This window comes from Ornithorhynchus anatinus, chromosome 9, assembly GCF_004115215.2.
Source record: "Ornithorhynchus anatinus isolate Pmale09 chromosome 9, mOrnAna1.pri.v4, whole genome shotgun sequence".
Classification (NCBI taxonomy): Eukaryota; Metazoa; Chordata; class Mammalia; order Monotremata; family Ornithorhynchidae; genus Ornithorhynchus; species Ornithorhynchus anatinus.
In genome coordinates this window covers 14,062,653-14,086,121 of record NC_041736.1, presented here as the reverse complement: position 1 = coordinate 14,086,121, position 23,469 = coordinate 14,062,653, and the positions used below count along the sequence as shown (strand labels likewise).

Genomic DNA, 23,469 nt, shown 5'->3' with positions numbered 1-23,469 from the left:
AAGAAACCTAGGTTCTCAAAGGAGAGTAAAAGTTGAAATCAAGGTTCTTTAAAACTGCCCTTGAGTTCGCTTCCATTTATTTCAGAGTCCCTTTACATCAATCGCAGTTTAGTATCAGATTTTCAGTTGGATGCCAACCCAGAGGACTTTAAAACAGTATTTTCAGTGCAGCCTTCCAAATCTGATGACTTAATTTGGAATCCTCCGTAAAACATGTTGAAAATTTTTCAGGAGAAATTAAGTGAAGGGAGTCAGTGAAAAGCAGTGAGCTCCCAGATCAGATTGGCGGCTTCATCTAGAACAAAAGGAGAACCGGTAAAACAAAATGCTGCCTAAGGTTAGGGAAAATCAGGATCTCAGCCCAATTCTGTCTTCGGGACCTTTAATATGGAGTAGTGAACTCAAAGGTAGTTTTTAAGAACCTTGATTTGTACTTCTACTCTCCTTCAAGAAACTAGGTTTCTTCATCTCTCTCCACTACTGGATGATTTCAACCAAATAGAAAAAGTCCTAATGACATATTTTTGTTTGGACAGATGGTTAGAGAAGTTCAACTTCCCTTCCCCTCCCTCCCATGTTAGACCTAATCAGCCAGCACTGCATGGGACTGGAAGCATGAGGAACAAGTGGGGATGATCATATGCATCATTTCACTTGTAAGAATAAGACCTAGATTTGGTTATCCACACAATCAAGCCCCCCAAATGGGAGAAGAATGATTTCAGCTCTTCACAGAAAAAATCCAAAGAAAGCCATCTCACTCAATCCCACAGTGCTTCCAACACAGATGGTGCCCATATCCATAACTTGCATGTGGATCTTTGAACATTTGATATTTGCCCCACCCACAGCCCTTAGGTACATGGCTTTCAATTATTTATCATAAATTACTTATTCTTGTTAATATCTGTGTCCTCCCTCTAGACTGCGAGCTCACTGTGAGCAAGGAATGAGTCTGCTAATTCTGTTGTATTGTTCTCTCCCAAGTGCTTAGTACAGGCCTCTGCACATAGTAAGCATTCAATAAATACCATTCATTGATCGATTGATAAACCTGGCTGGGTAGCCCTGGGGTCATTCAAGTGGGAACAAGTGGGCTTGATTGATAGAAGCCCCACCTTTGACATTTTCCTCCCATCATTTTGGAATATTTTGGGAAAGTGTGGGTCCAGGGACCAGACAGTTTTGAATCAGGAGACGAAAACAGGGGTCATGCCTAAATATTTGTGGATCTGGGAAGGGATGGCATGCCTGAAACTCCCTTATTGTTGCCATCTCTGTACCAAAATAAGAAATTAGCAACTCAAGCTGCTAGGTACTCATTGAGCTCCTACTGCATGCAGAACTCTGTCTCTGGGAAAGTTCAACAGAAGCAAAATGAATGAATTAATGTGCATTCACCACCTAACAAGCAGCTTACAGTCTAATGGGGGAGTCAGATATACATAATATTTTACATTTAGAGCAGGGAGAAGAACAAGATCAGTGGAGTGAAGATGCCAGGATCAGATATCAAAACAAATAATTGAATGAACACCTAAGTGCAGAGGATGGGTATAAATCTTTGGGTTGATATGAGCTGAGGTTTGGAGAAGACTTCCTGGAGAAGGTGAGATATTGGAGGGCTTTAAATAAGGAAGGGCTGTGGCCTAGCAGATTTTTGAAGGGTGGAAGTTTGAGTTGGGGTTGAAGGTGGGGAAAGTTGAGAATACGGTGCAGGTAGAAGATGATTTTCAGAGAAGCAAAGGGTACAAGCTGCAGAGGATCAATTCAGTCAAGCATCTTGCATCTTAGTCTGAATCTCCTGTAGAGAAAGGTACACCTTGTGGAAAGACAGGCCCGGTGCCTTCACCTTGAGGCTCCAGGGCTATTATCGATTCTTTCTCAATTTAGCATTCAGGGTCTAGTAATCCACTGGAGAGCTTGATCTTGTGTATGTGGAAAGGTGTATTGGCATCAGTGAGAAAAGCAATCCATCAGTCATATTTATTGAGCACTTACTGTATGCACAGCAGCGTACTTTGGGCTTGGAAGAGTGCAGTCTGAGAGTTGGTAGACATATTCCCTGACCATAAGGAATTTACAGTGTAGAGGGAATAAACAGTATTTGTGAGGTCAGTTCATCCCAAATCAGGGCAAACTCTTTCAACAAATGCAAGTTTTATCACAGTTTGGGGTTTTCACCTTATTTTCCTGCACAATCATTTTCACTGGTTTTATGACAGACCACTTACATTTTTATGACAGATTACCATTTCTTTTGCTATCAGGCGCCAATACTTAGAAGCCACTCTTGTTATATACCCATTATCATCTCTGTCCTCAGCAGTCTCTTTGTGGACATATGCTCCATGGATTATCTGATCTGTACTTTATCTTCCAGGCTGATCAATTAATTTTCTCTCCACTATACTTCTGCGGCCAACCTGGCTGGCTATTGCATTTCTTTTATTGGCTTTGCCATTTGTCCATATCTCAGTATATCTCTTTTTTATCTTAACTGACTAGTTTTTTCCAATGTTGCCTGAATCTTGCAGTCTCCAAATCTCCTACTGTTGCTTGTGTTTCCCATTTGATCCTCAAATTAATTTTTTCTTTCCACACATTCTGCCTAACTTCTGCCACCCAGAAAGACCAATGTCATTACAAGAAGAAAATACCCCCAAAGTCTTGGTCTGTAGAACAAATCCTTAGCTTCTGTTAGGTCAAAATATTCTTGGTGAGGCAGAAATATTTGTTTACTAGTCAGAATCTGCATAGTGGAGACGGGCAATGATCAGGATTGGCATACTGATCCCACAGTCTTATGTTCATGTAGGAGGGTGAGAACATACAAAGCCAAACTCTGATCAGGTTTAGATAGCCCTCCAGTATCACAAATTTCACAGAGTTTGCGGCTTTTCTAGCTAGTGGCTGAGGGACTGCGGAAGTAGAAATGGGCTAGGTCCCATTTTCAGGGAACATATAGATGTTTCCTCATGGATTCTAGCTGTCCTGGGGACCTCTGTGGAGTTGAACTGTGAGGTGGCAATTTTGAAAAGTATACAGATTTATTACAAACTATAGTGCTGTTTAAGCATTTCAGTAGTGGGACATGAATGTAAATACCTGACAATGTCATTGTTTAGACAAGAAATACAAGTGTTTCATTCAATTTAGAATACTGATCAATGGGAAAATTCATACATATATAAAAGTCATCTTTTCAGATAACAATTGAATGCTTTGGGGTTTGTCCGGGTATTTAGAATGAAATGCAGGTAGATAAATTTGTGATGATGTGATGCACATTGATACACATACACTCCTGCACATATGATCAGTGAAATGAAAAGATTTACAAAATATATGTAGCCTGTTTGGAAATTCATCTTTGTGATTCAATAAAATACAATAAAAAAGTTCTCCCAGTTTGTTGAACTTTGTCATAGCCAATAATATACTGTCCAGTTTAGTGGGCTTATTAGCCTCTGTTTCAGAATCGAATCTTAAAACAGACAAGAGATCAAAGACCACATTTAAGCTGTCCGTTAACTATTTGAAACTGAAAAAATTCATTGTTCACTAAATCAAGTTATTACTATCAAAGGGCAATTGTTTCCAACATGTTACACAAACTCAAAAAGAGAAGCCTACACAATTGACATCTACCATTACAATCATATTTAAATAATGCATGACTCCATTCTATGTATCTCTTACTTCATAAACTTCTTATAATTATACTGCTTATTTCCTGGTAATACACAATCTTTTGATGCATAATTGAACCATATGAAGACCTTGACATATAATGGCACATCCAGATCCTTACGTTTCTGTGTTGAGACTGCAAGCTCATGTTCATAAATGCTTTCCCCCCCCCAAGGTTATCCTGAAATTGATAAATTTGATATGACTTGAAATATTAGCAGCTGAGGGCACTCAATATGCCATTGAATTTCCCTCTCCCAAAATAGGGTCTCTTGCGATCAAGCAGTTAAACTTTCCAAAACATCAGGTTTCCCCTTCCCCCACCCTCCACACTTTCGAGAGAAGAATTTTGAAAGCAAGAAATATGCTAATGTATTCCAAACTTGAATCCCGAACTTGCTATGCTTCTCAGTGAGTAACAGGGAAATAGGCAATACTTGGGTCAGTAATCTGCAAACAGATCAGAGACAGGTGCACAACAGCTGCATTATCTGCATGGAAGTATTAAAAAAATCCAAATCAGTCGAGAGCATCCAGTTTACCTAATCATCTTCCAAATCTCTTCACACCTGGATTCAGAAACATTATATTCTTCTATTCAGTAAAGTATCCACTGGAAAGAGTTCATCTGAAAAGTCTGTCTGCCCCTTGAAGCATTTACCTCCCTCCTCCCCCACCTCACCATTTCCCTCTACTCACCACGATGAGTTAAATGCAGGCACGGGCATGCAGCAGCAATCTGTGCCTTTCTGTCATTACTTTGCTTTACAGTTTCTCACTGCTTAGGTGTCGGTGCTCAGTCCTTTAGAGACAATGTGATAAAAAAAATTGTATAGGGTGTGTACTGTAAGCACAGAAGTAGGATTTTTGCACTTGCTGACGGCCATACATTTAACTGCTTCCGGTCATTCATTCTAGAAGAAGAATGAGACCAGTTTTTCTGAGCTATTCTTGCCTCTCCTCCCAGAACACTCAGGAAAAAAAAAAGGAGAGAGACTTCGTGATCTCCATGCAAACTACCAGCCAGGCTGCTGCCAATACTCCTTCTTGCCAGTGATGACATTCAGCTAGCACTACCGCACAGAACACAGCACCAATTTCTCATTATGTAAGGCAGTCGAGGTCAAGTGTAGGAGACACACTGCCGGCCTTGTGTAGGCTAATGGGACTGCTCCTTCATATTAATCCTCCATGGGCTAAGGAAACTGGAGACTCACCCTTTGCTATATCTTTTGGGGTAAATATTTTTGCATGATTTGTTGATTAATATGCTATAATCTGGATAGATCATTATCAGCCATGCTGAGGAGTTCCAGGGAGATATTAAGAGGGGGGAAAAAAGCTCTGTCAGCCTGCTTGAATAACTATAGTAATTATTTGAGCACTCAGCTTTAAGACATTAGACGAATAAATAAATCATAAATTAGACTTTGCTTAACAAACATCTTTGCTAACCAACTGGGATTATTGTTGATTTGACTGATTAAACTGTGAATGTGATCCATTTGCTTGGAGGTGTTGTGGGAGAGCATTAATAGAAGAAGCTATTAGCTCTGAGAGATTTACTGCAGTTCTTGGCTGTTATATTGCCCTTGCTTCCAATTAGAAACGTGCTACCCTGCTACAACTCCTTTGTTTCCAAATTCTTGCCTTTAATCCTTATCTTGTAAGTGGCAACAACTGAAGAATGAAGGACTGGATGATAAAGCAAGTATGGCTAATTTTGCTACTGCATAAATCTATCCACTTTTTTGCTTGATTTTATGGTGAGTACTGCAGTAGAGCTTTAGTGATCTTGGCTTAACTGCATTGACTGAGAACCTGTTCTTGCCTTTTGGTTTGGGGGAGAGACTCAAAGGTAGAGACTGTAAACTTGCATTTACTTTGAGCAGTTAGGATAAAACAGTGTGGGACTGATCTTGTTACGGGTCCCTAGGTTTTATAGGAAAACAACAGAATCCTTGACTGAATGCAGAAAAGTGTACCCTTGAAGTAGAATTGCCCTGGGAACTACAAGGGTGATATTGATGTAGCAATTTCATACTGTCTGGAATTAATATCGGTTCAGAACTGAAGGAAAGGAGTGAGGGTTTGTGTTACTAAGTGTAAATAGAGAGGGGCAATACCTCTGAAACTATTTGGTTTGTCCAATATGCTTTGCAGTTAAAGCTAGTAATCGGCAGCCGGGATAGTGCTAACACGTTGAAAGAAATGCAATGTTGAGACTGGGAAGTGGGAAGTGGCATAGTTAAAGAGTAGGTGTAGACTGAAAATATGCGAATGATAAAAATGTCATACGTAACCCTCCAGTACTCTGAAAAATGTGGCTTATATCAAGTCTCACTAATTAAGTTATAACCTATGCCCAGACAACCGAAAACTTGTTTTAATATTCAAACTTTTGAAATGCTGACACCTGAAATTATTTCATTAAGGAAAGTTGCTAAATATGAATATTACTGAAATTTGTGGAAAATATAGGTTGGTTATGTTTAAAGTATTTTAGGCGATGGATCATGAAGTGTTAATTAGTCACAAAGATACGTGGATGGAATATAAAAAAATAAATGTAAAGGGGCATCTAAATCCCCTATGTGACCGATTGTGGTCTCGTTGCTACCCAAAATTATCTTTCATGTATCAGAAATTTTATCCATAGGAATCTGGCGTAGTGTCTCTTGCTAAATATCTTTTAAGACATTAAGCACTTAATATTTTCATCATAAGTGTTTGGTTGAAGCTGAAGTAAAGTGGCTTTCTTATTGTTCTTTTATGAGATTTAATAGCTTCTTTCCCCTTGGGATTGCCTTTTCTGGCTTTTAGAATTTTCTATTTATAAATATCCTCTGCTCATATTTGCCATTCTCTGAACAAGACTTCCTTCAGATGATACATTAAGTGATTGTACCTTATTGGTTAATTTAGTAAAAGTGAAAGACTAACACAATTTTTAACTACTCTTTAAAAGAGCAATATTATTTTTAAAAAAACCAAACTATCCTAATTTACTACCAAGAAAATTTCAATTTACTCAGAGGTGTTTATAGTGTGTCATTATCCAGCCATTCTTAAGCAGAAAACTTACATTGTGAAGTTTCATTTGAGCTTTTGCTAAATTTGACTCCAGATTCCACTGTATGGAGGCTTTTTTTCTTTTTTCTGATATGTTATAAATGAGGCCTAGCTCATTTTGTGGATGAAGGGCATAGCCCATATTGCCATGGATCAAGTAGGTTTATTGAGGTTGAGGGAGTAGAAAATGGAGAATTGCTCCTACCCCATCTCCCTGTCCATGTGGACAGGATTCCTCTCCGGGATGTCTTTTCACATGTTCGAACCTGCTCACCCAACTCCAGAGAGGAACCTCTTTAAGCTAGGCCAGGGTGGGAAAGGGGGAAGATCCTGGAAATAGATTGCAAAGTGAATTAAGCAGTAAGTACCACATGGAACCAGAGTAGGTCTGCACAGAGATGGGATGTTTTCACAATGGTCTTAAAGGGAGTATTGTGACTGAAACAATAACCAGGCCATTTTCGGTCCTCAAGGAATCCAGGAGGTATCAAAGGGGTGAGCGAAGGCGCCCCCATTTAGTAGTTACCCCCCAAAGACATGGAATGACCCCACACCTCTGCCAAAGTCCAAGATTCAAGCCCTTTGAATATATTTGGATGGAGTTGGATAGGTCATATAGAATCAGAAAGCTGAAAGGGCCTTGGAAAGATCATTTAATCTATTCTTTGAAGCAGAACTGCACTTCAGCCTATCTTTAGGGGAAGGAGATTCCCCAGCCATTATTAATCATGCCTTCTGGACTCTCCCAATCCTTACAGCCAATCAGTCAATCAGTGGTATTTATTGAACACTTACTTTGTGCTGAGCACTTTACTAAGCACTTGGGAGACTGCAATCTGAATGATTAACTTTTAAGTCCTTCTGTGCTCATTTAAGTTCTGTTTTTCTCTGCCCTGCCCTCATTGTCAACGGAGAATGTCTTATCACCCACTACCTATCCAATGCACCTTCATATTAAAGGCTGCTTTTTATTAAGTGCTTACTAGGTGCAGAGCACTGTTCTAAGCGCTGGAGCATACAAGGTCATCAGGTTGTCCCACGTGGAGCTCACAGGCTTCATCCCCATTTTCCAGATGAGGTCACTGAGGCACAGAGACGTGAAGTGACTTGCCCAAAGTCACCAAGCTGACAAGGGGCGGAAGCGGGATTCGAACCCATGACCTCTGACTCCCAAGCCCGGGCTCTTTCCACTGAGCCACGCTGCTTCCCTCCCAAGACAGTACTAAGCTCATTGTTATCCTTCAGGCATTTTTAAAAAAGGTCTTGGAAAAAGGGAAATTTAAATTTTTGTTTGGTAATATTTAGAGAAACAAACCATGAAACTGCCTCATAGAGCAAAATGTACTCAGGTATTGATTTTACCAGTATTTGAAGCAAATGTAGTATTTTATTTATCACCATCAGTGGAGTATTTCTTTTATTTTAAAGACTCAGCTGCTTTCTGAAGTTCTGGTTCCTCATGACCTTGACTGAGTGTTGTTCAGTAATGTATCCGTTCAGAAGTGTTCAGCATTCTCAAGGACCAATGTGCACCGTCGAGACATGAAGATGAAAAGTGTGATCTTGGCTGTGACCAGTGGTTCATCCAATTCTGTAATCAGTGTCTGTTGCTTTTAGAAGAACAATACGATGCACCTTTTAACATCCAATTACGTAGGTAGGGAGGTGTCCCTTCAGAACCTATTATGCAGCATGTTGTAGTGGATAGAGCCTGGGCCTGGGAATCAAAAGGTCATGGGTTCTAATCCCGGCTCTGCCTCTTTTCTGCTGTGTGACCTTGGCCAAGTGACTTCACTTCTCTGTGCCTCAGTTACTTCATCTATAAAATGGAAATTGAGTCTGTGAACCCCTCGATTTGCTTGTATCTACCCAAGCACTTAGTACAGTGTCTGGCACATAATAAGTGCTGAACTAATCCATCATTATTATTATTATTGTTACCTATCATGTATGAATATTTTTGAATGCAGCATGCCCTAGTGGAGAGGGCACAGGGCTAAGAGTCGGAAGACCTGGGTTCTAATTCTGACACTTCTACGTGTGTGCTCTATGACCTTGGACAAGTCTTTGATTTCTCTGTCCAACAGTTTCCTCATCTATAAAATGAGGATAAAATTCCTGTTTTCCTTCCACTTTAGACTGTGAGCCCCATGTGGGAAGAGACTGTGTCTGATCTGATTGTACTGACTCTACCCCAGTGCTTAGTCCAGTGCTTGCCCCTTGTCAGCTGTGTGACTGTGGGCAAGTCACTTCACTTCTCTATGCCTCAGTTACCTCATCTGTAAAATGGGGATTAACTGTGAGCCTCACGTGGGACAACCTGATTACCCTGTATCTACCCCAGCGCTTAGAACAGTGCTCCGCACATAGTAAGCGCTTAGCAAAACCAACATTATTATAGTAAGCACTCAACATATATCATTATTGTTATTGCTGGATTTATTGATATCTATTTGCACTACTTCTTGAGAAATGAATTCCATATGGGTGAAACATGCTTCATCTTGGCGGTCTTGACCCTATCATCTTCAAGCCTTAATGGATGCTGTTCCCCTACCACCCAATCCTTACTCTGTGAGATATAATGAATAGGAATTCTATATTCACCCACTTCATATTCTTAATCAAGTCCCACACCAAGTTTTGTCCTTCCAGACTGGATTGCTAAACTGGTCAATTTAACCCCACATGATAGTGGTTTCATCCACTTGTTTGCTCTTGGCTCCCTTTTTTTGTAACCCATTCAGTCCTGTTCATCCTTCTTAAAATGTAGTGATTCAAATCGCACCTAATATTCCAGGTGTGCCCTTACCATGGTTGCATATAAGGCAGAACTTTTCTTTAAATAATGATGGGTGTGCACTGGAGTAGATAAAAGTTAATTAGGTCAGACACAGTCCCCATCTTATGGGGGACTCAGTCTAAGCGGGATGGAGAAGAGATATTGAATCCCCATTTGACAGTTGAGGAAATTGAGACACAGAGAAGTTAAGTGACTTTCCCAAGGTCACACAGCAGGCAAGTGGCAGAACTGGGCTTAGAACCTAGGTCCCTGACTTCAAGGCCCAGACTCCTTCTAGAAGGCCATGCTACTTCTCCAGGAGGTGATTAAATTGTTCCTGAGAGTGCCCACATTTTGTTGGTTATTTTGGCCTGAATTCATACTTGACCTGTAAGCTTTTGTCTGTCCCAAACATAAAAATGCTGATGTTTTCAAACAAGTGCAACATGAGGATGGTGATGAACTTGCCACGCTTCTTTACCTGAACTTTCAACCCTAACAGCAAGTTTTCAAAATATTTAGTTTTTTTAAGATGAATCCTAGAAATTTAACTATTACAAGAATTTCATTGATTTTCAATGCTAGATATTTAACTAGATGATTCTTTCCCAAAGCACATTCTCCCCTCAGGATTTGAATTACATTTGAGAATATATACGTGTGGTAAAAATCCATCCTCTACAGAGGTGAGGTAAACTTGTTTATTAAATGAAGGTCAGGAAGTAACATGCCTAGTGGAAAGAGCACAGGCCTGGAAGTCAGAGGACCTGGGTTCTAATCCCGGTTCTGTCATTTGCCTGCTGTGCAACTTTGGCCCCCTCCCCATCACCCAGACTTGCTCCCTTTACTCTACCCCCTCTCCACACCCCATAGCACTTGTAATAATGTTGGTATTTGTTAAGCGCTTACTGTGTGCAGAGCACTGTTCTAAGCGCTGGGGTAGATACAGGGTAATCGGGTTGATCCATGTGAGGCCAGCAGTCTTAATCCCCATTTCACAGATGAGGTAACTGAGGCACAGAGAAGTGAAGTGACGCCCACAGTCACACAGCTTTCAAGTGGCAGAGCCAGGATTTGAACCCGTGACCTCTGACTCCCAAGCCTTTGCTCCTTCCACAGACCCACGCTGCTTCTCTATTCACTTGTGTATATATGTACATATCTATCATTCTATTTATTTAAATTAATGCACGTTTACTTGTTTTGATGTGTATATCTATAATTCTATTTATACTGATGCCTGTTTACTTGTTTTGATGTCTGTCTTCCCCCTTCTATACTATAAGCCCACTGTGGGCAGGAATTGTCTCTATTGCTGAAATGCACTTTCCAAGCACTTAATACAGTGCTCTGCATATGGTAAATGGTCAATAAATATATCAGAATGGATCAATGAGTACCATGAAGCCAGTCCAACTTTATGGAGAACAATCCTATTTGGGAATTCCTCAGAGATTGGCCATCAAAGCAACTGTACTCTTTCCCAAACCATAGTTCGTTGTGTGAGATCACCCTAATTAACCACTAACTTTCCTGTTCCCTCCTGGGGCAGAGATGGGCTGCTTGACCTTTGCTTTCCTCTGTTAATGTTTCATCTCCTTAGTGGCCTCTGTTTTAGCCATGACTGAAGAGGAGAAAGTCTTGGCAGCTAGAAGCTCTGTGGCTTTTTAGGAAGGAGGAAAAGATAGCCCCACCCACAACCAGAACATAACTGTCCCCTTAGATGGAGTGAAATGTAATAGCCAGTGTTGTTATATTTGTAAATGGTATTTAAGCACTTATGTCAGGCACTGTACTAAGTGCTAGGGTAGATACAAGCTGGGATTGACAGAGCATGGCCCTGGGAGTCAGAAGGTAATGGGTTCTAATCCTGCCTGCATCACTTGTCTGCTTTGTATGACCTTGGGCAGGTCACTTCACTTCTTTGTGCCTCAGGTACTTCATAAAATGGGGATTAAGACTGTGTGCCCCATGCGGGACGGGGACTGTGTCCAACCTGATTTGCTTGTCTCCATCCCCATTGCTGTGTCTGTTACTGTGTCTGGCACGTAGTAAGCACCTAACAAATACCACAATTATTATCATTATTACTATTATTCAGGCCTGCGTTCTATCCACTAGGCCACGCTGCTTCTCTAAGCTTTTCCTCCTGCTCTTAATTCAAGTTATCTAGTCCAGGTAGAGCTTTCCTTGTCATTCTTGTTTCCCTTATTTCTCTTCCTCTCTTTTTCCTACCTCATCATGTTTTGAATGGTGAAGGGCTGAGGAGGAGGCGGGGTTCACTGTTAGGTCTTTCTCATTCCAGTGGCCCACCAATGAAGCAGACTGGTAATCAAGTGAAAATTCTGCTACCACCTCTGATGGTATCATGGGCTGGTTAAATGAGTTTGTAAAGTTTGCTGTCCTGAAGCAATACAGATTATATCTCAAGACTTTCATATTTAGGATTTGAAACCTGACCCTGTTAGGTTCAGATATTCACAAATTCAGCAGTTTGACCAAAAATTTCATCTTTGAATATGAAATGTCTAGTTATTCAGATAGCATCTGCTGAATAAAGGCATAAGGTGAATAGTGATGTAGATGGAACAAGGAGTCAAATATGGCTATAGGTCTGAAGGATTTCCTTGTTTTTCTCCCAGAATATCACTTGTCAGATATTACTCTTTCCTTTCAACCCCTCATGTTGATGACATTTGCACTCTGTTTAATTTCCACAAGTGTTAATGGGAGTTTCAAGTTCTGCCAAAACATAATTTTGAGGAACACGTATGTTGTCCCAGGTGAAATAACTAACACTGATCTGAAATTCTCTTTTCATCTCTCAGAGTAGTATGTCCTACCTTGGACAAACTATGAATTTGGCTTTGGACATAGAAATAGCCTCACTGTATGCTCACTATAATCATTCAGGAGATCAAAATAACTTTGCTAATGTGAGTGTTGCTTAGGCCAGCACCTCCATAAAGAATGAATTTCCTCACAAATGCCAGCATATTAATCTCTCTGTCAAATTCTGAATGAAAATCAATTTGTGCTTTTCTAGAGACATTCTACACACTTTTTTTTTAAATTTCATACTACAACTACCTAATGTTAATTTTCTCTGGCATGGGGACAACATAGAAAACTTAAATTATCATTTGCTATACTGGAAAGCTGATCAACTCAACCATCTCCACATAATTATGATAGCTAGGAAAACCTAATGGTTTAAGATGATCTCTTACTGCTTTATATTAAAATGAATTTTGGTGGGATTCAAAATTTTGTATACAGATGAGGAAACTGAGGCACAGAGAATTTAAATCACTTGCCCAAGGTCATACAATAGACATGTGGCGGCGCCCACTAGGCTACACTGCTTCTCATAATGTACCTTACTGGCATATTTTAATGAGTTCAGTTTAGGGTAGAAACATGGGTGGAATGTTCAGAGAGCATTTTAAACGTGTATATAAGTAGTCATCACATAATTGACAATAGTTGATGATTGACGGCTTAGAAAAAAATCTTTTATAAACTTCTATTTGAGTTGAAGTTTGAAACGCAAACTTTTCTTTAGCTCTTCTAGCTGATTATTACATCCCTTTTACTAAGGTGGTTTTGTTGTAATGATGAGTTGTGTGCTTTTAGGTTATCACAGCAGCGCTAATCAAGACTAGAAAAAATGTGGTTTAGTGGAAAGAGCGCGGGCCAGGGAGTTAAAGGATCTGGGTTCTAATCCCAGCTTCGCCACTTGTCTGCTGTGTGACCTTGATCAAGTCACTTAACTTCTCTGTGCCTCAGTCACTCATCTGTAAAATGGGCATTAAATCATTCTCCCTCCATATTTAGACTTTGAAGCTCTCTGTGGGACAGGGATTGTTTCTAATCTGTCTATTTGTATCTACCCTGGAATTTAAAACAGTGCTTGACATATGCTTAATGCTTAAAAATACCATAAAAAGGCAATTAAAAGATATATACTGGGAAGACAAGCAGCATAGCCTAGTGGCTAGAGCATGGTCCTGGGAGTCAGGAGAACCTGGGTTCATTCATTCAATCGTATTTATTGAGTGCTTAATATGTATAGAGCGCGCTGTACTAAGCACTTGGGAGAGTATAATAAAACAATAAGCAGACACATTCCCTGCCCACAGTGAGCTTACAGTCTAGATGGGGGGGAGACAGACATTAATATAAATAAATTACACATATGTACCCAAGTGCTGAGGAACTGGGATGGGGGAAGACAAATGGAGCAAGTCACAGCAACGCAGAAGGGAGTGGGAGAAGAGGAAAGGGGGGCTTAATCAGGGAAGACCTCCTGGAGGAGATGGGCCTTCAATAAGACTTTGAAGGCAGAGAAAGTTATTGTAGGATTTGAGGAAGAAGGGAGTTCCAGGCCAGAGGCAGGATGTGGGCGAGGGGTCGTCCGTGAGATAGGCAAGATCGAGGCACAGTGAGAAGGTTAGTATTAAAGGAGAGAAGCGTAGGGGCTGAGTTGTAGTAGGAGAGTGGTGAGGTAGGAAGGGGCAAAGTGATTGAGTGCTTTAAAGCCAGTGGTGAGGAGTTTTTGTTTGATGCAGAGGTGGATGGGCAAGCACTGGAGTTTCTTGAGGAGTGGGGTGACATGTCCTGAATGTTTTTATAGAAAATTGATTTGGGCAGCAGAGTGAAGTATGGACTGGACTGGGGAGAGGCAGGAGGCTGGGAGGTCAGCAAGGAGGCCGATTCAGGAATCCAAGTGGGGTAGGATGAGTGAATGTATTAACCCGATAGCAGTTTGGATGTAGAGGGAAGGGTGGATTTTAGGAATGTTGTGAAGGTGGTACGGACAGGATTTAGTGATGGATTAACTATGTAAATTGAATGACCAAGAGGAGTCAAGGAAAATGCCAAGGTTATGGGCTTGTGAGACAGGAAGGATGGTGGTGCCGTCTACAGTGATGGGGAAGTCATGGGAAAGACAGGTTTCTAATCCCAGCTCCACCATTTGTCTGCCAGGTGACTTTAAGCCAATCACTTAACTTTGTTGCACCTCAGTTACCTCATCTGTAAAATGAGAATTAAGACTGTGAGCCCTATGTGGGACAGAGACTGTATTCAACCTGATTTTCTCATATCTACCCCAGTGCTTAGTACAGTGCTTGGCACATAGTAAGCATTTAACAAATCCCATAAAAAACATTAGCACATTAAATAGTTTCTATGTAGTACTGTTTTTCACTGTCTATAATAGCCTCCTTGAAGTGTGACAACAAAACGTTTTTCAGATTTATTTTACTACATATATTTATTATATTTACTGGGAAAGAGACATTAGCAAATTAAATTATTTCTATATAATACTAGTTTTCACTGTCTATAATATCCTTCTCAAATTGATTTTACCCTTCTTTGCCTTAGATTAAAATTCATCACCCTTTGATATATTGGTGTCCAGTAGGTAAATTCTATGTTTAGGAGAACACACTGTTTTTCACTGTGGCATCAATACCATTTTCTGTTGCACTGATCTGGTTTTCAGAAGTTCTTAATGATCAGGGTGGCCTGAGGAAAAAAATATAGGATTGGGAGTCAAGAGGCCTGGTTTCTAATCCCTGCTGTGATACTTGTCTCCTGTGTGACCTTGGGCAAGTCACTTAACCTCTCTGTGCCTCATTTTCCTCATCTGTAAAATGGGGATTAAAATACCTGTTCTTCTTCCCCTTTAAAATGCATGCTCCATATGAGGCAGGGACTGTGTCTGATCTGACTAGTGCTTAATAAACAGATAGTAAGCACTTAACATATACCAGTTATTATCATTAGAGTTAGTAAACTATGCAAAATTATGCACCAATTTGAAAGCTTTAAATGATGAAACAGTTGCAGTCTGGGGGGTTTCTTTAAATAGCAAGTTTTCTTCATGTTTTTGATTTCTCAATTTTCTCAATAAACATACTGCAGAGGTCTTTGGGGTTCTCACATTATTCTAGTGAACATCACAACGTGAGCTTGATTGGGGCTTGTTATAACTAGATGTGAGATCACCTTCACCTGGGGTGAAAAGGTGTGAGCCCTTAGGGTAAAGAACTGTTGCCTTGCCTACTTGTATGGCAATTTAGAGCATATAATACAGCGGAGATAGAGAATTGTCAGACCATTATGAACTGTAACTTTATCTGATAGGATTCAAAGAGACTGGAAAGATCAACACAGCTTTTGTTGTTTTTTCTTCCTCATAATTTGGTATTTTTCATTGGCCTAGACCCTGTCAAACATTTGAAGGAAAAAAAAGACCTGATTTTAAGCGAATGAAGTTAGACACACACACACATTTAGGAAGAAAAGGGAGACAGGTAAATAAGAGGTGGACGGAGAGAAGGCAAAAGAGTTGCTTTATAAGAAAATTGATTTAGAAAATAGTTACGTGATATTTGCTGTTTGGCCAGGAGATGGAGCTGACAAGTAAGGAACTGGTCCTGTGGTTTTTATTTTTTTATTTTTTTTAAAACGAGCTGTTTGCTGATTTGTATTAGGTACCGTAGAGTGAGCCTTAGTACAGGAAGCCGAGGATGAAGCAGAAAGGATACTGCAGAGGTCTCTGGGTTCTTTTCCCTTCTCAATAAGAATGCAGAGATTTTAAATATTTGGTCATCTTTTGCATCAAGAACTCTGAACTACCCCAATTGAGGCCCTCTAATCATTTGGAGGTGCTGATGTTTCTTATTGCAGATGAGTAATTCTCCTTTTTACCAGGTAAGGCAACTAATCATTTCAGCACAGTCCTTAGTTCAATTTGTGCCAGCTGCCTTTTAAAAAGGTTCTCTGAGAAATGGTATTTCCACATGCAGAAATCCATTTCATTTGTGAATTCTAATTAGCTTGTTTTTATCTTCCGCAAGCAGATCCCAATTCTGTTTTGCAGCTCAGCATTTTGATCGAAGATGGGTTTCATTGGCCTGCTATATCTTGGATGTTTGCCAGTTCTTGTGTTTTGTTTTCTTTTTGTTATGTACAAGGTCTTTTTTTTTTCCTCCTTTTGTGTCAGTTTAGAATCCTTAGAGCTAGTTAGTAGAAGTGGTGTTGTGGCTTAAATTTGAAGCATAAATTGGAGTCGAATTTTAAATGCATAGGAAGGAAGCAGTGGGGACTGCTGGAACCTAGCATTGCAGGGGCGCTCTGCTTCTCTTTACCATCCTCTGGCCTATGTTCTCCTTTAGTGGCTAAAAATGTCTCAAGCTGAGGTTGAGGAAGGGTTTGGGGAAGAAGGGATCAGGGTAATTTGGGGTCAACATATTCTGAGCTAGGCTAGTATGAGTGTCTGAGAAGGAGCATATTAAGCACCGTCTCTCGTGAAGTACTGAATGGGAGAGACTGACTTACTTTTAATTTGACAGAGGTCACAGTCAGCAATGAGACTGCAGATGCTACCCGGTTCCTAAGCTGAACCGTCTTGCTTTTCCAAACAGCAGAAGAAATTTTGCCAGGTGAACAGCAAGCTATTTTCAACGTCGTTTCTAATATGGATTCCTTCTCTTCTACCTGTTTGAGGTATGTGCTTAATAGATTCCATTCCAGTTTAATTTTTCCAGGTGTTGATTTTTATTTTTTCTCTCACAGCAAAAAGGAGGCTTCCCCCCTCATAAAATGGTCAACTACGGAGGTAGTGAATTATTGTCATTTCAGTTTAAAAGTTGTAAAGACATAACAGCGTATGTGTGTGTAGTGTTGAATTGCGCTTATTTCTCTGGTGCAGAGACAAACTTGGAACGTAACCACTGTTGACACTTTACCTGTAAAATGTTTGCTCCCTATTCCATGGATTTTCAGTTCATACAGAGCTTTTTGAGCTACTGATGTAGCAACAGAAAATATTTGTCAAATAGGTACTTTAAAATCGCAAGGGATCCAGAGTAGGAAAATTCCTGGTTTAAAACTATCTGACTAAAACTCCTTCTGTAGTTTTGTTTTGTCCCTTGGTACTTAAGCAGTTTCTGCATTTCAGAGCAGGGAGTGAGTTTATCTTTAACGTTTGCTGCAATACCTAGGCATACCAGGGTGATGCAACCCTAATATCGGGCCGTTCACATTTATAAGCATCCAACAGTGTTTTCTCGGTTATTTTTGTGCTAGTGGCAGAGTGAAAGATGAAAACATGTTTAAAATCTCCCCATTGCTCTTACGTTTGTAGGAGCATCCATGACATTGTAGCTCCTCTATTTGTAATATAAGGGACATTTGGGACTTCCTCAGCCAAGCTCCTTGAAGAGTAGAAGAGAATTTCTGACGATGTCTATTTTAGGAACATCTTGTGTAGAGAGGAATGGATGGCGACAGAGATTTACGGGAAAACAATTTAGATGAGATGGTCTGGTGACATCATAAACCACGAGAGCAGAGTCCAAATGGCTTGTTATGTCACGTGCATCCAGGGATGGAATTAGTTTCATATAACTCACTGCAATGCATTTGTGGGTCATTTTTGTTTTCACGTTATTTTTATTCAAATGGTAGTTCGTTTCTTCTTAATACTCCCAGGGCTACAGCATCTGGAGACATTTACACAATTACAAACCACATATCCAATTTGGTGCCGAGAGTAATGTTTTGGATTCGTCCTTATCCCCAAGATCTGTTCTCGCTCTCATCCTCACAACATTTCTTTGAAGTTGGGGACCTGAATGAAGATTCTGTCCTCTCAGGGGAGAACTACGAGAGGTGGCCTAATTAATTATGCACACTTCCCTGCCACACTACAGAAGGAGAGCCCAAAAGAGGCCAGTGAGATGCAGCAAGAGGTGAAGGTGGAGCAGGATGTTTTCATAGCACGAAGACAGGAAACTCCTCATTATTGCCTCGAGAAGCCAGGGAATTAGGGCCAGCGGCAAAGGCAATGAGCAGACAACCAGGAGGGAGTTGCTCTTAGCAAGAGGGGCCTTTGGGAACTGAGAAACGGAGAGAAAATAACAAAGGGAGGAGGATTTAACCTTTGCCAGCAAGAGAGGTTAGCATTAATGAGCAAGATCCTGAGTCAGACCTCTTTCCCCAGCTAGAGACTCCTTGGAGAAACATACGGGCTTATTGAAGCCATTTTGTTCTGGTGTGGGACTCGATATTAAGGAAAAAAAAAAAGATATCTTTTTTGCACAGTCATAATGCCCAGTCCATTTGTCCCCAGTGAAACCTGCTGACTCTAAATATTATTCTCCTCAATTTCCAACTGGGAAAAAGCTAAGCACTGAACCCCACGGACTTGCTGAAGGTCTGTAAGCCCGGCAAACGGCAGGGACTGTCTCTATCTGTTGCCAACTTGTTCATTCCAAGCGCTTAGTACAGTGCTCTGCACATAGTAAGTGCTCAATAAATACTATTGAATGAATTGAATGAATGAAGGTCCCTTAGCAAGCCACTGGCAGAGCTGGTTCTGAACCCAAGATGCCTGATTCTAAATTCAAGGCATTACCCACAGGGCTGTACCCACTCATCTTCTGACCCAAACCCTTTCCTACCCCCGTATTTTCTATCAGTGTGGACAACACCACCATCTTTCCTGTCTCCCAAGCCCATAACCTTGGCATTTTCCTCAGCCCATTTCTCTCATTCAATGTAAATGTTCAATCTGTCACCAAATGCCGTTGCCTCTACTTTTACAACATTGCAAAATCCACTCTTCCGCTTCATCCAAACTGCTACCACACCGTTCCAAGCACTTAGCATATTCCATCTTGACTACTGCATCAGCCTCTTCAGTGACTTCCCTACCATCTGGCTCTCCCCTCTGCATTCCGTACTTCGTTCTGCTGCCTGGATTATTTTCTTAAAAAAGCGGTCAGTCAATATATCCCCATTTCTCAAAAACCTCCAGTTGTTGAACATCACCTTCATCAGACAGAAACTCCTTACCATCGGTTTTAAGGCGCTCACTCAACTCTCTCCCTGCTACGTCACCTCACTGCCTTTCCTAGCTGTTCTCCCCCTACAACCCAACACAAACACTCTGTTCCTCTAACACCAGCCTACTCATCATAATCATCAATGGTATAGGTGCCCAACGTACCTCGATCTCATCTATCTCACCGCTGATTCCTTGCCCATGTCTTCCCTCTCTCCTGGAATACTCTCCCCTGACAAACCACTGCTCTCTCCGTTTTCTAAAATGGCACCTCCTCCAGAGTCCTTCCTGACTAAACCCTCATATCCCCTACTTGCTCTTCCTCTGGGTTTCCTGTGCATTTGAATCTGTACCCCTTAAGCACTTGATAGTCACCCTCCCTCAGCCCCAGAGTACTTACATACATATTCTTACACTCCACCATCTCCTCTATCCCACTGTGAATTTTAGTGTCTTGTCTCTCTTGGTACTTAAAAAATAATGGTACTTAATAATAATGGTTTGACACATGATAAGCACTGAACAAATACCATACAAATTAAGTGTTTCAACTTCTAAAGTGAGTGTTTCGGAATGCCACTTCTAGAATCCTGCAGAGTCGGTTCAGAAACACTCAACCCACCATCAGCTTAAAAATGGGAGAGAAAAACGACTCTCTATCTCATCTCCCTAGGTTCTGATGTTTTAAGTATGGTGTGCTAAATGAGAACTACCATATTGTAAGTTAGGACAGAATATAAAAATAAAACCATTCCCATTTTCCTGTGGTGCCAGGTTAGGTCCCAGAGGATCAGCTCAATGGAACACTGGTAGAAGTGAGAGTTGAGCCACTTGAAAGTTCAGGTTCAGATCTTGATTCACCACTAGCATACAAGGATGGATGTGCTTGAGTCATCATTTATTAGGACAGTGTTCTGAAACCATGACATATGGTCATCCCTGGGAATTGTTTCTCCCTCTTAGATTGTAAACTCCTCGAGGGTAGGATTTTTATTTTATTTTTTAGTTTCATTCATTCATTCGTATTTTTTGAGCATTTACTGTGTGCAGAGCACTGTACTGTGCATTTGGGAGAGTGCAGTGCAGCAATAAACTGACACATTCCCTGCCCACAATGAGATTACTGTCTAGATGGAGAAACAAACATTAATATAAATACATAAATTACAGATATGTACATAAGTGCCATGGGGCTGGAAGGGGGTATGAACAAAGGGAGCAAGTCAGGGCAATGCAGAAGGGAGTGGGAGAAGAAGAAAGGGAGGCTTAGTCAGGGAAGGCCTCTTGGAGGAGATGTGCATTCACTAAGGTTTTGAAGGGGGGCAGAGTAATAGTCAGATTTGAGGAGAGAGGGAGTTCCAGGCCAGAGGCATGACGTGGGTGATGGGTCGACGGTGAGATAGACGAGATGAGGCACAGTGAGAAGATGAGCATTATTAGAGGAGCAAAGTGTGCTGTGGGCTGGGTTGCAGTAGGAGAGTAGGGAGGTGAGGTGTGGGGGCAAGGTGATTGAGTGCATTAAAGCCAATGGTGAGGAGTTTTTGTTCGATGTGGAAGTGGATGGGCAATACTAGAGTTTCTCGGGGAGTGGGTAAACAGGTCCTGAGCGTTTTTGAAGAAAAATGATCTGGGCAGCAGAAAGAAGTATGGACAGGAGGCTGGGAGGTCAACAAGAAGACTGATGCAGGAATCCAGGTGGGATAGGATGAGTGATTGTATTAGTCTGGTAAAAGTTCAGATGGAGAGGAAAGGTTCTGTTGCATGCTCTCTAAACACATTACAAGTCCTCTGCATACCATGGGCTCTTATTAAAAACCATTTATGACGATAGTTTTGAGGGGATATTGTATTTCAAAACACTTTCTACCACATGGGGGACAGGGACTGTGTCCAACCTGATTATTTGGTAACTCTCTTTATGCATAGTACAGTGCTCAGCAAATAGTAATCTGCTTAACAAATGCTGCAATTATTACCACTACTCATGACTTTACATGATCATTATGTCTTTTTTGACCACAACTTAAGCTGTGGAAATCATTTTCTTAATATTTGACTCAGAAATTTTTTTTTCAAATTTTTTCAGAAGTTGACAGAATTTCACAGTGAGCATTCTCCATTTTTTTTTCTTAAGAATTTTCTTCTCTCATAAAAGTGCTTTTTTTTTTTAATAAACTTCGGAATGTTATTATGCTCTTGGTTAAGGGTGGATTTCTCTCATACTTTTCTCAATACAGTTCATACATCTACCTCAGATCAGATTACTACAGGCTCCATTATTTCACCCCAACTTCTTTTTTTGTCATCCTTTGTCATGGTCCCCTCCCATCACTCCCTGAATTAAATTTTCTGTTCTTGACTTGGGTCCTTAGCTGTATTACTCACAAATCAAAGGCCAGTCATCTGGTAGCTCTAGAGTTTTGTATCTCACTTCTCTGTGACAGCCGAATTCAGGCCCCATAAAAGCCCTGGAGATGTTGAGAGTCTGGTCTTGTTGTACAGCTGCAGCAGGTAATCTGGAGGCACGGAAGAGGAGAAATATGGGTTCACAGTGCTTTCCTAAGCACTTAGTACGTTTTCTTCACAAGTTACCACTCAATAAGTACCATTGACTCTATATTCAATGTAACATATATTTCAATGATCACTGAGTGCTTGCTATGTGCAGAGTATTGTACTAAGTGCTTATTATTTTCCTCTGACTGTGGCTCCATCCTGTCTCATCAGTTCCCCCTCTCCTTATTTCCTGTGTTATTTCCATTTCTTTTCACCTGATTATTTTGTGTCTATCCCAACATGGGAAGCAGTGTGGCTTAGTGGATAGAGTACGGGCCTGGGAGTCAGAGGACCTGAATTTTAATTTCAGCTCCACCGCTTGCCTGCTGTGTGTCATTGGACAAGTCACTTAACTTCTCTTTCCCTTGCTTACCTCATCTGTAAAATGGAGTTTAAGACTGTGAGCCCCCTGTGGGTCATGGACTGGGTCCAATCTGATTAGCTTGTGTCTCGTCTTGTCTTATGCCGTCAAGTCGTCTTCGACCTATAGCGACACCCATGGACACATCTCTCCCAGAACGCCCCACCTCCATCTGCAGTCGTTGTGGTAGGGTATCCATAGAGTTTTCTTGGTAAAAATATGGAAGTGGTTTACCATTGCCTTCTTCCACAAAGTAAACTTGAGTCTCCGCCCTCAACTCTATCCCTTGCCACTGCTGCCTAGCACAGGTGAGTTTCGACTTGTAGTAGATTGCCTTCCACTCGCTAGACACTGCCCAAGCTAGGAATGGGATGGATATGCCTCTGCCTGACTCTCCCTCTTGTAGTCGAGACTGGTAGAGTACTGGGAACTCTCCAGGTGTGACCCTGAGAGGAGCTTGTATCTACCCCACCGCTTAATGCAAATAGTAAGCCCTTAACTACCATAACAAAAACAGCATTTAGTCCAGTGTTTGGCCCATAGTAAGTGCTTCAAAGTCCCGCAGTTATTACTGTGATCCCTTGCATCATCCCAGTAATGTAAATGTGTTGTAGGGAGTGGAGGGAGAACGCGGGCTCATGGGTATCAATAGGTTGGCAGCACCAGCTATAACCTCTGGCGAGACTCAGGAAGGACACAGAGAGAAAACCTTATCTGGCTGTGTTCAGCAATAGATCGGGATGATTCTCAGTTCTCTTATGGCCCAAAGATGGCATGACTAAGCTACAAAAGGAGCTATGTCATGCAACCTTTCAAAGTTTGGTAATCTGAGTGCATTTTAAAAACAATGAAATTTGAACCCATTCCAAATGTACTCGAATGCATTCTGACATCCCTGGACACCATTTTCCCCTTACTCACTTCTAATGGTGTTTGCTTTAGAATCAGCTCTTTCTGTTTCTAAATGCTTTCTGTAGTCCAACCAGGTCATTTTTAATGATTGTGTGTATTTTTAGCATTGATCTCGTATTTGCATTAGGTGTCAAAGACCAAGGAGAGCCTTTAGAAGAGGGTTCTTCTTTCCTGATAAGGCCTGCAAAGCAAGAAGATGAGGAGAGAGGAAAAAGAGAAATCTGAATGTGA

At 41.0% G+C, this 23,469-nt stretch overlaps 1 protein-coding gene and 1 non-coding gene across 4 annotated transcripts in view; one reads left to right on the top strand and one right to left on the bottom strand.

The window, feature by feature from the left end:
• Positions 1-4,812: 4,812 nt before the first annotated feature.
• Positions 4,813-23,469, top strand: part of SCN1A (sodium voltage-gated channel alpha subunit 1) — a 118,974-nt gene continuing 100,317 nt past the window's right edge. Inside the window, exons 1-2 of one of the 3 annotated variants that reach the window (XM_029072103.2) lie at positions 15,942-16,273; positions 16,987-17,068. The gene's annotated coding sequence lies outside the window, so the exon portion shown is untranslated. Of the gene's footprint in view, positions 4,931-15,941; positions 16,274-16,914; positions 17,069-23,469 lie in introns of those variants that run through there. The other 2 variants (XM_029072102.2, XM_029072105.2) reach the window with 2 other exon arrangements.
• Positions 22,645-22,782, bottom strand: LOC114814372. Its single transcript, XR_003762170.1, has one exon. It is a non-coding gene; the product is annotated as a small nucleolar RNA SNORA7 (small nucleolar RNA).